This window comes from Cyprinodon tularosa, unplaced genomic scaffold (assembly GCF_016077235.1).
Source record: "Cyprinodon tularosa strain WSP-4 unplaced genomic scaffold, ASM1607723v1 ctg281, whole genome shotgun sequence".
NCBI classification, from domain to species: domain Eukaryota; kingdom Metazoa; phylum Chordata; class Actinopteri; order Cyprinodontiformes; family Cyprinodontidae; genus Cyprinodon; species Cyprinodon tularosa.
In genome coordinates, this window is record NW_024038987.1 from 258,846 (window position 1) to 271,228 (window position 12,383).

Sequence of the window (12,383 nt, forward strand, 5' to 3'; positions counted from 1 at the left end):
AGTTTAGGCAGTTGGATGTGTATTGCCTAAAATGAACTTTTCATGCTTGACCATGACCTAGATGACTGAGAATCTTCACAGATATAATCTTAACATTAAATTGGTGTATATTCATGTGTTAGAAAAGCCCAAAGTTTAGACAGAAATCTAAATGGGAAGACTTGATAATTGATATTCACAACCTGTTTTTTGCAATAACCTGTTCAGACCTGTTTAATTATAATGACATAGTTATTTTTCTTTTTGTCTTGGAAACAAAAATTCTGTACAGCACATTTTACTAGATGTTTGTTTCCTCAATTATGCTTTGATCCTCCAGGCTAAAGAAAGCTTCAGTCTAGTTTTAGCCTTAAGAAAAATGTGCTAAATGAACACAGTGATCTTTTTATTCATCTCCTCATTTAATTATTTAGTTTACAGATAACCAATATTATTTTTCCTTTTTTTATATCCAAAACTTGGTTCTGTCAGACTCCAAATATACTAATATATTCTGCTTTTGTTTTTCTTAATGGGGACAGTTTATGTCCCCGTGTTTTTTCTCTGACACACACTTAACATACAGGATACCCTAGATAGCAAGCATGTATATTGAACCAGTTCTGTCGTCCTACAAACACATGTATGCTCACCGCTAAAAAAGGGATTGTATAGATTTTTAAACTTATAGGTATAAAGGAGGATGTTCTTTTTCCAAGGGGATCATCAAAATAACTGGTCCTCCTAGTTGTCATTCATTCTGGTGATATGTTTACATAAGGCCGTCCTACGTACTCGTCCCCAATTTCACTTAGCGGTGGTGAGTCTGGTATATTGGAGAAAATGCAAATCTTCTTTTGGAAGGTAAGCTTGTTGAATGATGCTAACAGCAACATTTAAACGGAGCGTGCACGAGGAGAAATGGGCTTGGGAGCGGGTACAGGGTTGTGCTTGTGCATTTTCAAGGGCAGGTCTTTTCAGAAATGTGTAGAAATCCTCTACTATTCCTTTAAGACATTTTCTATGATGGCAAAGTTGAACTGAAGTCCAGTTTATAGTTTGTGAGCCTAAACTTGGTGATTAAAGCTGATTTGAATTCTAAGCACTTGCTCAAACTGAACGTCATTAAAAATCCAAGGGATGCAAAACATACAATAGTGCTCTTATAAATAATACATTCTGGATTTATGCTTTTATGACGTAACATTATATTCCACAAAATCTGAGTCCGTTGCTTCATCATGATTGCATCATTGGTACACCTAACAGTCCCCACAATGCAAACATCATCTCTAAACCTTTTTATTAGCTTTGAGGCAAAAATCAGACTAACCTTGTTCTTCACAAACCAGACAGCCCTTCATTTATAAAATGTAAAAAATACAACTGAGCTCAGGTGTTTTTAATTATGACCAACAAAAAACACATTGCTTGTTTGCATGGCACTGATGTATCTCATCTGTGTTTCAAACGAACATATGTTCTTTTTGTTCTTAACACAAAACAGTAAAATATCCACTGGTTGCCAATCTGAAAGCTTGTTTCCATGAGATTACCTGAATAGAAAAGAAGAAATCATAGTTCTGTTATGAAGGAATAACATTTGTTTTCAAATCTAGAATATGTATCTATTTTTGTACAAAATGAATACCTTTACTTGGTTGTATTTAAGTTTTTACATTTTCTTTATATGCAGAAACTAAAGGTTAAAATAAACCTTAATCCCTCGGAACTTGACTACCCCATAATCAAGTTCCTTCATAACGTCATTCCTCTCTGTGTTGTGGCCTGTTTTTTTTTTTTTTTTTTTAGTTTTTTTTTTTTTTTTGCTGATCTTTCAAGAGCTTACCGTAGTTATATGTGTAAAAACAAAAGCAGGACAAACTGGCACTAAATTAAGTAAAACTATAACCAAATATTTGGTCATGGTGGCTTCAGTCTTTTTTAATGTAAAGTTGCCCTAAAATTTCATTAGGAATTGTGACTGTAATGAGTCTGAAATTAATTTTGTATTGCATGTCTTGGTTTAGTCTTGGTTTTGCTTAATGACAGTCATGGGAGGTTGTCAGTTAAAGGTACAGAGGACAATCTTTTATTTCTGGATGGATCATCTAAATAAGTCCTCCTAATTGTCAATCATTCTGGCGATATGTTTACATAAGGCCAACCTACGCGCTCTTCGCATGCCACTTTTAGGCGTATATCTGTGGTTAGCTACAGTTTCAGACAGCCATTGAAGCTCACCTTTCTCATTGCGGTTCTTTGAAAATGGCAAAGGGTCATAAGAGGAAAAAGTGTTTACGAAGTGTATGAGGAAGAAAAAAGGCCTCGGAATAGAGATATATCTCAGAATGCTTTGCACAGAGAGCTTTCCTCACAAAGCATTATGGATTATGGGCTATCACAGCGGCCTGCTGTCGCCATAGGCTGTCGCTACCTGACAGCAGCAACTAATAACAAAGATGGCGCAGGAACCCCACAGTGGAGGAGTTATGTGACCAATGGGCAGCAGAAAGTAGTGATCATCTTTCCAAATGGATTAGTAGTTAACTGAGTTCCCTATAAAAGGGAACTCAGTTAACTTATTATTGTAAAGTGGAGAGGGCGGGTCTTTTAAAAAAATCACAACAATCCTCCACAATACTTTTAACTCTCACTGTTTCACCAATTTCTTTATTTTATTTCTTCTTTTTTGTCCTCAAGATCAGGGAATTTGTTTTGCTTTTTGGCTATCTTTGGCCTACATCATCATGTCAGGCAGGTACTGTTTAATTGTTTTTACATATTGGTCAGTTATAAATGATGAACTCTTTTAAAATTCACACTTATTTCATTAATTGATACATAAGTAGTAGTAAAGTTTAGCATAATAATATAAATGATGAGGATTTAGAGAGCTGAGATCATTTTTTGTATTCATAATAATTCCAGTGATTACAAGTTTCATGTAAAATTTTACCACGTCAGAACAAAAAGTGAAAGCTGTGACCATATATATTTTTCTACACTGTTCTTAAATTAGAAACTGGAATTAATGTGATTTCCTAGATCTTCACCTAAATATGAGTGGGGGAAAAAAACAACTTGCCAAAGCTATAAGGCTCTCTGACTGTTATGTCAACCTCTGCTCTCTAAGGAAGGGGGAGGCTTTCCAAATGAGCAGACAGGCTTTCTTACAAGGCCAAGCTGAGCCAGACCAGGCCAGATGTGGCCCCTTCAGATAATTGGCCTCAGCTGATGGCCAGAAGCTGCGACCAGCCAAGTCAGCCTTCCCATTAGTGAGCTCCCTTGTTCCTGCCTCCTTAATCCAGTTTGGGCTTCAACTACTAATTCTGCATCGACTGCAGCCTGGCCCGCACAAATACACCAATGCACAGCAGAAGAAGGGGGGGCAGGGTTGATTTGAAACCAACTGCATATGCAGAGATGAGTAAATGGCGAACATTGAGATGAAACAGCACTTTTTTTTTCTAAAAAAAAAAAGTTTTGCTATCTTTAAGATGGGAAAATTAAAAATTAATTTTCTGGCCTTAAATGGCCACTGCTCCTGACATCAAGAAAGCAACAAGACAGAGAGACTTATTAATATAAGCAAAAGAAGAAACTGCAAGCACACAAGAGAATTTCTCTGCGTTTTCCCAAGTAGCCCCAGAACCCAATGGAAACACATATGTCCGCCTTAAGTGTCCAAACTACAGCCACACTCGCTGGGACTGTGGGGATGGAGGAAGGCAAGACTGGTAGTTGCAATATGATACTGGCAAATAAAGATAACAAGGACTTGTGAAGTCAATCTGGACTTAAGTCTGCTTTCCAAGCCTCCAGGGGGAGAGCAGAGGCCAGCGTTTAGCACAGGGGTCTGTCTGTTGTGGGATTTGCAGCAGATGCATGGCTGATGGTAATCGCCATGTGCACATGATGTCAAGAAAGCTTAACATTTGCAGAAGCTGTGGTCTGTTGTTTGGCTACACTCTTCATTTTATGGCTTTTACTTCCGAAATTCTTCTACAAAGTTTTTTTTTTCCATCTTGTCTTGCTATATCAGCAAACCTGAGTGGATTATATTGGAATTTCAGGTGACGAACCAACATTAATGTGAAAGTAGAAAGGATATATGGTTTAAATTGTTTCTATGAATGTAACTTTGAAAAGTGTTTAATTAATTTGTATTCAGCCCCCTAAGCCAAAACTCGGAACAACCTATTGACTTTAGAAGTTAGTCAGTAAATACAGCCCATCGAAGTGTAATTTAATATCATTACAAATCCAGCTCCTCTGTGAAGGACTCAGGTATTTATTAGAGAACATAGTGTACAAACAGCATTATGAAGACCAAGGAATCCACCATCAGAAATTGTCAGAACTGCAAATCTACTAAAATCTGGCCATCCAACTAAGATGGCCAGATTTTACTGCGTGGTAAGTGCATTTTTCAGCAAAGCAACAAGAAGGCTAAGCAGGGCCAGTGCTAGATGGGGCACCAGGGGTGGCCATGGCATGCTAAGACATTCATTGGCCAGTGCTTTGGCCCTCCCTACCAGGTGATTTCTTGGGCCCATGTACAGGTGATTCAGCAACTGGAACAGGCAGTTTCCCCTCTAAAACACAGGGTGGCAGTAGTGGCAATGTCAAATCGAATTTCATAACTAATTAGATTTTTTTTTTTTTTTTTATTAACCTCAAACAAAAATGCACAAATTATTTGGTCACATCAATATCCTAATTTTAAAGATGAAAAATACAGAAACCATGCCTTTTCAGAACTAGTGGTTAATGAGGGAGAAGGTAAGTTATGTTTCTCTGAATGTCATCTGCTATAGCATTAGGCTACTGGAGGATATAGGGACAATATTTCATCATTCTGTTTCATTCTGTTTTTATTCTCCCATTCTGCAGTATTTGTTAGTTCAACCTTTGTGTTCTCTCTGTTTTATCTTGTCATAGTAGCTTCATCTGATCTGGTCCATTTTGTCAATGACACCATTCTGCCATCAAAACCTTTGATTAGAGATGATAAAGCTTAAAGCTAAGCATGTTTTTCAGTTCTTGGTTTTGTTTTCTACTAAACATGGCTATGGCCTAAGTTTTACTGCGGCTAATTGTATGTACTCTCTTTAATTCCTTTGGGCATGTCAACTGGCTAGGACCTTGTCTGCTTATCTGTGTGTTTCCAAGGCAGAGTTGCCTAGGCTGCCAGTTTACTATTACCTTTTCTAACATAGAAGGTTTTTATAGATCAGTGCTTCTATGTTCTTCTTGTCTGCTTCTATCTCCTCGAATCCTCAGTCGGCCGTGGCAGAAGGCCACTCAAACTGGGCCTGGTTCTTCTGGAGGTTCCCTCTTGTTAAACTGACCACTACTGGCCATGCATTACACCAGTGTAGATTCTCTTTCACACAGAATATGAAAATCCTGTTCAGGTAAAACAGTCTTCTTCTCTTTTTTCCCCCCAAAAGATGTTTCACCTGTCAACCAAAAAAACTTCTTTGGTTGTCAACATGATTGTAGTAGCAGGCTTATGGGGCTCCTAAAGTCACGAATGGAGAAATTAGGCCACCAACCCTCATTTCAGCTCAATGTTTGGGTACTTGTCACCAGAAAATCCAAACAGAAATACCATTTGAGTTTTTACATGTCCCAAAGTGTAAATTGCTGAAAACCTGCTGAGGTATACGAGTCAGTGCTGCAGATTAAGGATTAGAAAGATGAATCTAAAGGCCATCTCTTCTTTTTAGTGTTGATTTTTCATATTCTATATAAAAGGCTTCTTTTACTCCTCTCTCCAACCATCTATCTGTCTTTTCTGTTTAAAATATGCACACTTTCCTTGACAAGTACTTGTGTTCTGTAAACATCTGGACCTTATTGAGGAGGTGCAAGAATAAATGATATAGTAAGTCCTTATTTCTGTTGGCCACAAGACCTGTAGAGAAACAGCAATATGATCAGATACGACCAAAACAGAACATTGTGGTTAACATCATGTAAATTAATTTGTCTGGTAAAACACTTTGAACACCCCATCACCATGGTAACTCATACGATGTAGATGTTTTTCTTCAGCAAGTATAGAGAAGCTGGACAGAGTTGATAGGAGGATGGATTGAGCTAAATGAAGGACAAAGCAGCCGTAGGCTGCATAAGACTTAAGATGGGGTCAGGGGTTCAGGTCCTGTTAAAAGTCTAGGCCTACATCTTACCCAGAGTCAATGATAGGATTTGAAGCTTGATGCTCACAGGTGCTTTCTGTCTAGGAATGATCAATGGATCAATATCTATACCTAAAACTAATACGTTCACTGATTTAATGAATTTAGTGTTAATCAGTAAAAAAAAATTTTGCTGCGATCACCAAGTCCGGGACCGGTCATTTTTCCCCAAATATAGTAACACCTCACTCCTGACGTCTTGGTGAGGTAAGCCGAGCGGCATTCTCCCTGCTTAACAAGCAAAATCAATGGGAACTACTAGACACCCTGCAATCAACAACAATTATTGAAGATTTCGAGAGAATTTTGCCATTGAAAGTCAGGAGAACTATAATTAAAATGACAATGCCTACATCCATGGCAGTTGGATGTTGTAATACATTGTGTAAAAGTAAAACAAAATTTGTTATTTTACCTTTCCGACTCATGATCTTCCATGGACGGGTGGTCCTGGTCGTTGGATTGCCAAATTGAAGAGGGAGGATTTACCATCGAACTTCTGGCCAGAGAAAAAAAAACGTTATATGTAGCCAACATTTCGATGACTTGGATAATAGCGCATTGTGACAAACACCAGACACAGCATTGGGACATGATCAACAGCCGATACCAAACCGGGACGTCACAAACTAGTAGGTGGCAGTAGTGTTCTTTGACAAACATGGATGTCTCTGGTAAAGAACATTCAAGTGAAATTACTCTCAATTAAAAACACACCATTTATTTAACAGTATATAATAATTTCATATAAAGTATTTTCAGAAGTTTGAATTCTGAATATGACCTGACTTCTCCTTTAAGCATTTTTATAAAGGTTAGACTTAAATTAACTTTCAAAAGCTGGTAGGTACAAACTCAGTTGCAGCTGTCAAATGCAACAGAATGTCGCTCAAAATATTATGGAGAATTATGAGGAAACTTGTTGGCTACTCAGTGGCACAATGGGTAGCGCTCCTGCCTTGCAGCAAGAAGGTTTCGGGGTTTGATTCTTTCTGCATAGAGTTTCCATGTTCTCCCTGTGCATGCGTGGGTTCTCTCCAGGTACTACAACTTCCTCCCACAGTCCAGAAACATGACTGTTAGGTTAACTGGCTTCTCTAAATTGTCCTTAAGTGTGAGTGTGTGTGTGAATGGTTGTTTGTCCTGTTTGTGTCTGTGTTGCCCTGCGATGGACTGGCGACCTGTCCAGGGTGTACCCTGCCTCTCACCCGTAGACAGTTGGAGATAGGCACCAGCACCCCTCGCGACCCCACCTGGGAAAAGCATGACGGAAAATGGGTGGATGGATGAAAAAACTTCAGCACAGTTTTTAAAGCTTTTCATTTGTAAATAAATTCAATTGTGCACTACTTTGTGTTGGGTATGTCAAGCAGTAACTGGATACTGGTTTCAAATTTTAGACAGTGTGAAGTATTCCTTTAATTATTAGTTATTAGCTGTATCAACCACCCAGACCTCTCAGCTCTTCTGGCTCATCTACACTGCATAACCACAACCTGAACCAAACATGGATAAGTAGCTTTTAAATTTTATGCTCGACTAATCAGGAATAAACTCTCAAAAAGATTTTTTTTTTTAAGTAAATTAATTACATATTTAGAATTCCTTTTTTAATTCATAGCAGAATAAAAATCATTACAAGATTTTTTTGTGTTATCTTCTCAAGAGCACTCCTTGAAAAATATCTTGCTCAAGGCCATTAAAATTATGACCAAATAACATTTTTTCCATCATGTCAGCATAATGCCTTAAATCACTGAAGCAGAGAGGGACGAAGCTGCAGCTGTAGGCTGGGCCAGCAGCTGTCAGTCATTCCAGAAAGTGCTGTTGCAGCAGCTGTGCTATACTACTGCGATCCAACAAACTTGTTTACTCTTTCGTAAAAAATTTGTTTTTCAAACAATATACAACAGTTTGCGTTTGTGCACTTTTTTCAAGATAATGTGTGTTTTTTTTTTTACCTGTCATGTCATATCTGTTTTTTTGAAGTGGTATTTTCCACATTTTAAATTTCCTCCAAACACATCCAGCGATGGATCTTTATGCTAACAATGTGATTGTCCTTCGTATCCAATGGAAACACTGGGCTGCCAGTATTATCGTGCCTCTCATCCAATCCTACATCTGATATTATGATACTTATACTTGTTTACCTCCATAAAAAATTCCCAGCATACTCCATGACCTATCAATATAAATCCCTTTATTGCAGAAATTCACTCTCTGCAGTTTGACCCATCCCCTTGGGGAGCAGTGGGCTGCCATTGGGGTTAAGAGTCTTGCACACTCTTCAGGAACCCAGAATGGAGGCTGTTTGGATCAAGCCGCGTTCTTGCAACCTTCTCAGATCACAAGCGGACTACTCTAACCCACTAGGCCAAAACTCCCCTATAGAGTCATGGATCAGAATTTGGGATCTCTCTTCATATCAAAATTAACAATTAATACTTTGCTGCCTTCAGTTTAAGACATTTTGTTCAGTCACCTACTGCCCTCTTTTCACTCAAGTCTCAGCAGCTCGACTCAGCAGTCACTAATCCCAAAATGACTGTCATGTGTCACCTTTGTCAGATTTACTGCAGCACAGATGCAGAGACTTGGGTGTAATCACAGCTTTTTCTCATGATGCATGTAATTACAGTGATTTATGCTATTGTATTTTGGTTTGGATGGTATACTTCTATCAGGCCATCCCTCTTTTGGACTGTGTCAACAGATTTTTAAATCTAACAATCGGATTCATAAATCATAGGGTAACTTGCTGCACAGGGTAACAGTTAACTCATGATATACCTCTTTAATTGAATGGCTCTTCCAATCAACTGACTAGATATATAGTCCTGATTGGATTGGAAACAATTTATTTTAGTGCCCTTATCCCTCTATCCATAAAGCTTCAATCTCTAAAACAAATAACTGTCAAATATGGCAAACAGCATATTTAAAATAATCAGATATTAGCAACTGCTAATGTGGAACACATTTAGAATCTGAAATGTCCAGCAACGGATGGCTAAATAAGTTATAAAACAGCGAAGGTCTAAACCCCATGTCTTTGGCTTATACTAGGGTATATATACGTTTAAGAGCTGATAATAGAAAACAAGAAGACCAATCTCTTGATTTTTACTAATTATTAGCCTCAATTCTGTTATAGTGTTGGAATCTGACCGATAAACTACAAGATTTATTTCAATGTTGGCAGAGATGGGGATCAGGAACGGCATCAAAAAGAAAACATTCTGAGCAGCTTTTGCAGCAGCCGATCTTATTTTGTTGATAAGGATGAGGCATTTATATAACAGCTAGAAGTAAAAACACATGCTTCTGATTATGTCAGAATTATGTAAAGTCTGTGGGCAAAAACCTAAAAGAAGACATGTGTGACAAACTTGCATTTTCTGAAAATTTTCCTGCTTTCCTTTTGTAACCATTTAGTTTTATCTGCAAAATATGGCTCAGATTTCTTGGTTTAGTAAAATAGAAAAGCTGTAACCAAATCACTATTTTTCAGAAGGACATTGATCAAAGGTTTCTTTCACAACAGATATGACACTGAGAGGTGATAATGTTTTATCACACTTACCATGAGACACTTAAAAGGATGCAAATTAAAACAAACATTTTAAGTATGTATAGCTGATAAATGCAAAATGGCTCCAAATTAATTCTATTTGCTCACTCCTCAGTGTTTTATTTTAGTTAATCATGTGCACATCCTGGACAATACAAAAAAAATGATCGCAGACTTGCTGCAACATGCTGATATAGTTAAATATTTCAGGCTGTGGAGGCCACCTTGACTGCATTTGTGTAAGAATCTATTTTGCATCACTTTTATAATACTTGTAATGCTAAACAGACTAAAAGCCTGTTTAAGGCATTCTTCCTAATTGATTAGATTGTTAGATTCATTTTAGTGTGCATCACTGATTAGTAAGTTTAAAATTCTATTTGATAAAATATTTTGCAGTCGAGCTAGTGGGGAATATTTCCAACCTCTGCAGATAAAAATGGAAAACAAGGTGAGCCAATGAGCTACAGTGAGGAAAATAAGTATTTGAACACCCAGCTATTTTGGAAGTTCTCCCTCTTAGAAATCATGGAGTGGTCTAAAGTTGTCATCATAGGTGCATGCCAATTGAGAGAGACAAAATCCCCAAAAAAAAAACAACTTCACAACAGCTGTATCATGCAAATAATTTGTTTAAAAAATCATAGATTGTGATTTCTTGATATTTTTTTTAGATTATGTCTCTCACAGTGGATATGCACCTACAATGACAATTCCAGACCCCTCCATGATGTCTAAGTGGGAGAACATGCAAAATAGAAAGGGTGCAAATACTTATTTTCCACTTTGTACATGGTGATGGTTTTAAATGGGGCACCTTGAACAGCTCTTAATCATAACACTCCTGCTGCAGCCTCATAGTTTCACTAGGGGAGTTAAGCCACTGCTCGTTTACATTAAAACCATACTTTTTACAGGTATAATTCCAGAATTTGTAAACCATATCTCATCACTACACCAAATTTATTCAGCCAGTCAGATATACCCAAAGAAGAATAAATGGCCATTTCTGACCGAGCTCTTGGTTTTGAAAAATGACCCCACATTCCCTTATTTGAATAAAATTGTAGTTTTTAAATTGTTGAATATAATGCCCACATAACACACTTAGCCTATCAGGTTGCCCAAAATACTTTGAGGCCAATCCTGCTCCTCCAGATGCAGGGTTTAGATATTTCTGTGCTCCATCTCACCTCATTGAAAGGAATTATTTACTTTCAGTCTACTAATCGTTCTGCAGAAAAATACTTTAGAAGAATGCTTTGGAGTTGGTAAGCAGGAATGGACCAGCCAGTTTTAACTGAAAAGGTTTATTGATCACAAAGCTTCTTTAACTTTATTATTAACAGACCCATTTTAACTTAAAATTCTAAGGGGTATTTTTTTTATACACTCCTACATTCTATTCAATTTCATTTTATTATTTTCTATTACGTCCTATGTCAGAGAATTGTGGGGATTTCCAAACCAGGGGAAAACTGTTCAAATATTTACCAGGTACAAAGCAGCGCGTTGAACTTTGCCCTGCAGGTCTGTGCGCATTCATACCTGGTTTACAGCTGCAATCAGGGATACCGTAGGAAACGTTTACAAGAGTTTGCGCGCTTTGTTTTTGTTGCGAATCACTATGGCAGAGTAAACTGCAGCGCGTCCCTCTGTCAAAAATTTTCAAATCAAAGCAAATAGCTACATTTATAGGTAATGCGCGTGCCCGTTTTAAACAAACGCCTGGGCGAGAACGCGGGCGCGCCCTGGAAAAGAATTTCTGGACGCTGCGCGCCGCAGGTGTTCTGACTTGTGAGCAGCAGAAAAGGCTTATTTGTGGTTTTCTTTAAGTGGAATTAGTTTAATAATCAACCCTATCTTGAAGACATACAATAAAATAATTTAGAATATAAAAGTAGAATGCCAAACTAATAAAATATGATGTTGTGGTACGTTCATGGTAAGATTTAGGATTAAAATAAATGCACCGAATATTTAAAGCGATGGGATTAAAAAGTTCTCCAGACTTTTAAAATGTGACAGCGCTAAATATTAAGGCAGTGTTCAGTTAGGGAAGCTTGAAACATTAAATAAACAGGAAAGAGAAAATAAATATTCTTCTTGATCACATTCTTCTGTTGGCACTGATATATATATTTATATATATATATAAAAAAACTACATCTAAAAGTTACCAAACGTTTAGATAAATCACTGAAAGTAAGAAGTGAAGTTATTTTGTGATTGTATAAAATCTCTTCAAGTCAGAATTAATTTGCAATGTCTCTAAGGAAAATATTGTTTCAAATTTTTAGACCGACAATTTACCTGTATTGCTTATCGTTTCAACAAGGTTTCCAACTAGAATTAAATATTAATAAAAAAATTTCAGTTGTTAGTTAAATAAAATTTAATTTTCATTTAAAAATACATGTGTGTATTCATAATTTGAAAAGCATAAACAAAAATGCTCTTGTAGTCCGCCTCACACTCTTATTTATTTCAAATTATAATTTTTATATAGATTATTGATCAGATTATTAATTAGGAACATATTTAACGATGCTATTAATCCTAATCCCATCTCGCAAAGAGTCCTATCAGTTTAAGCACACAATGATCACTGCAGCACTTGT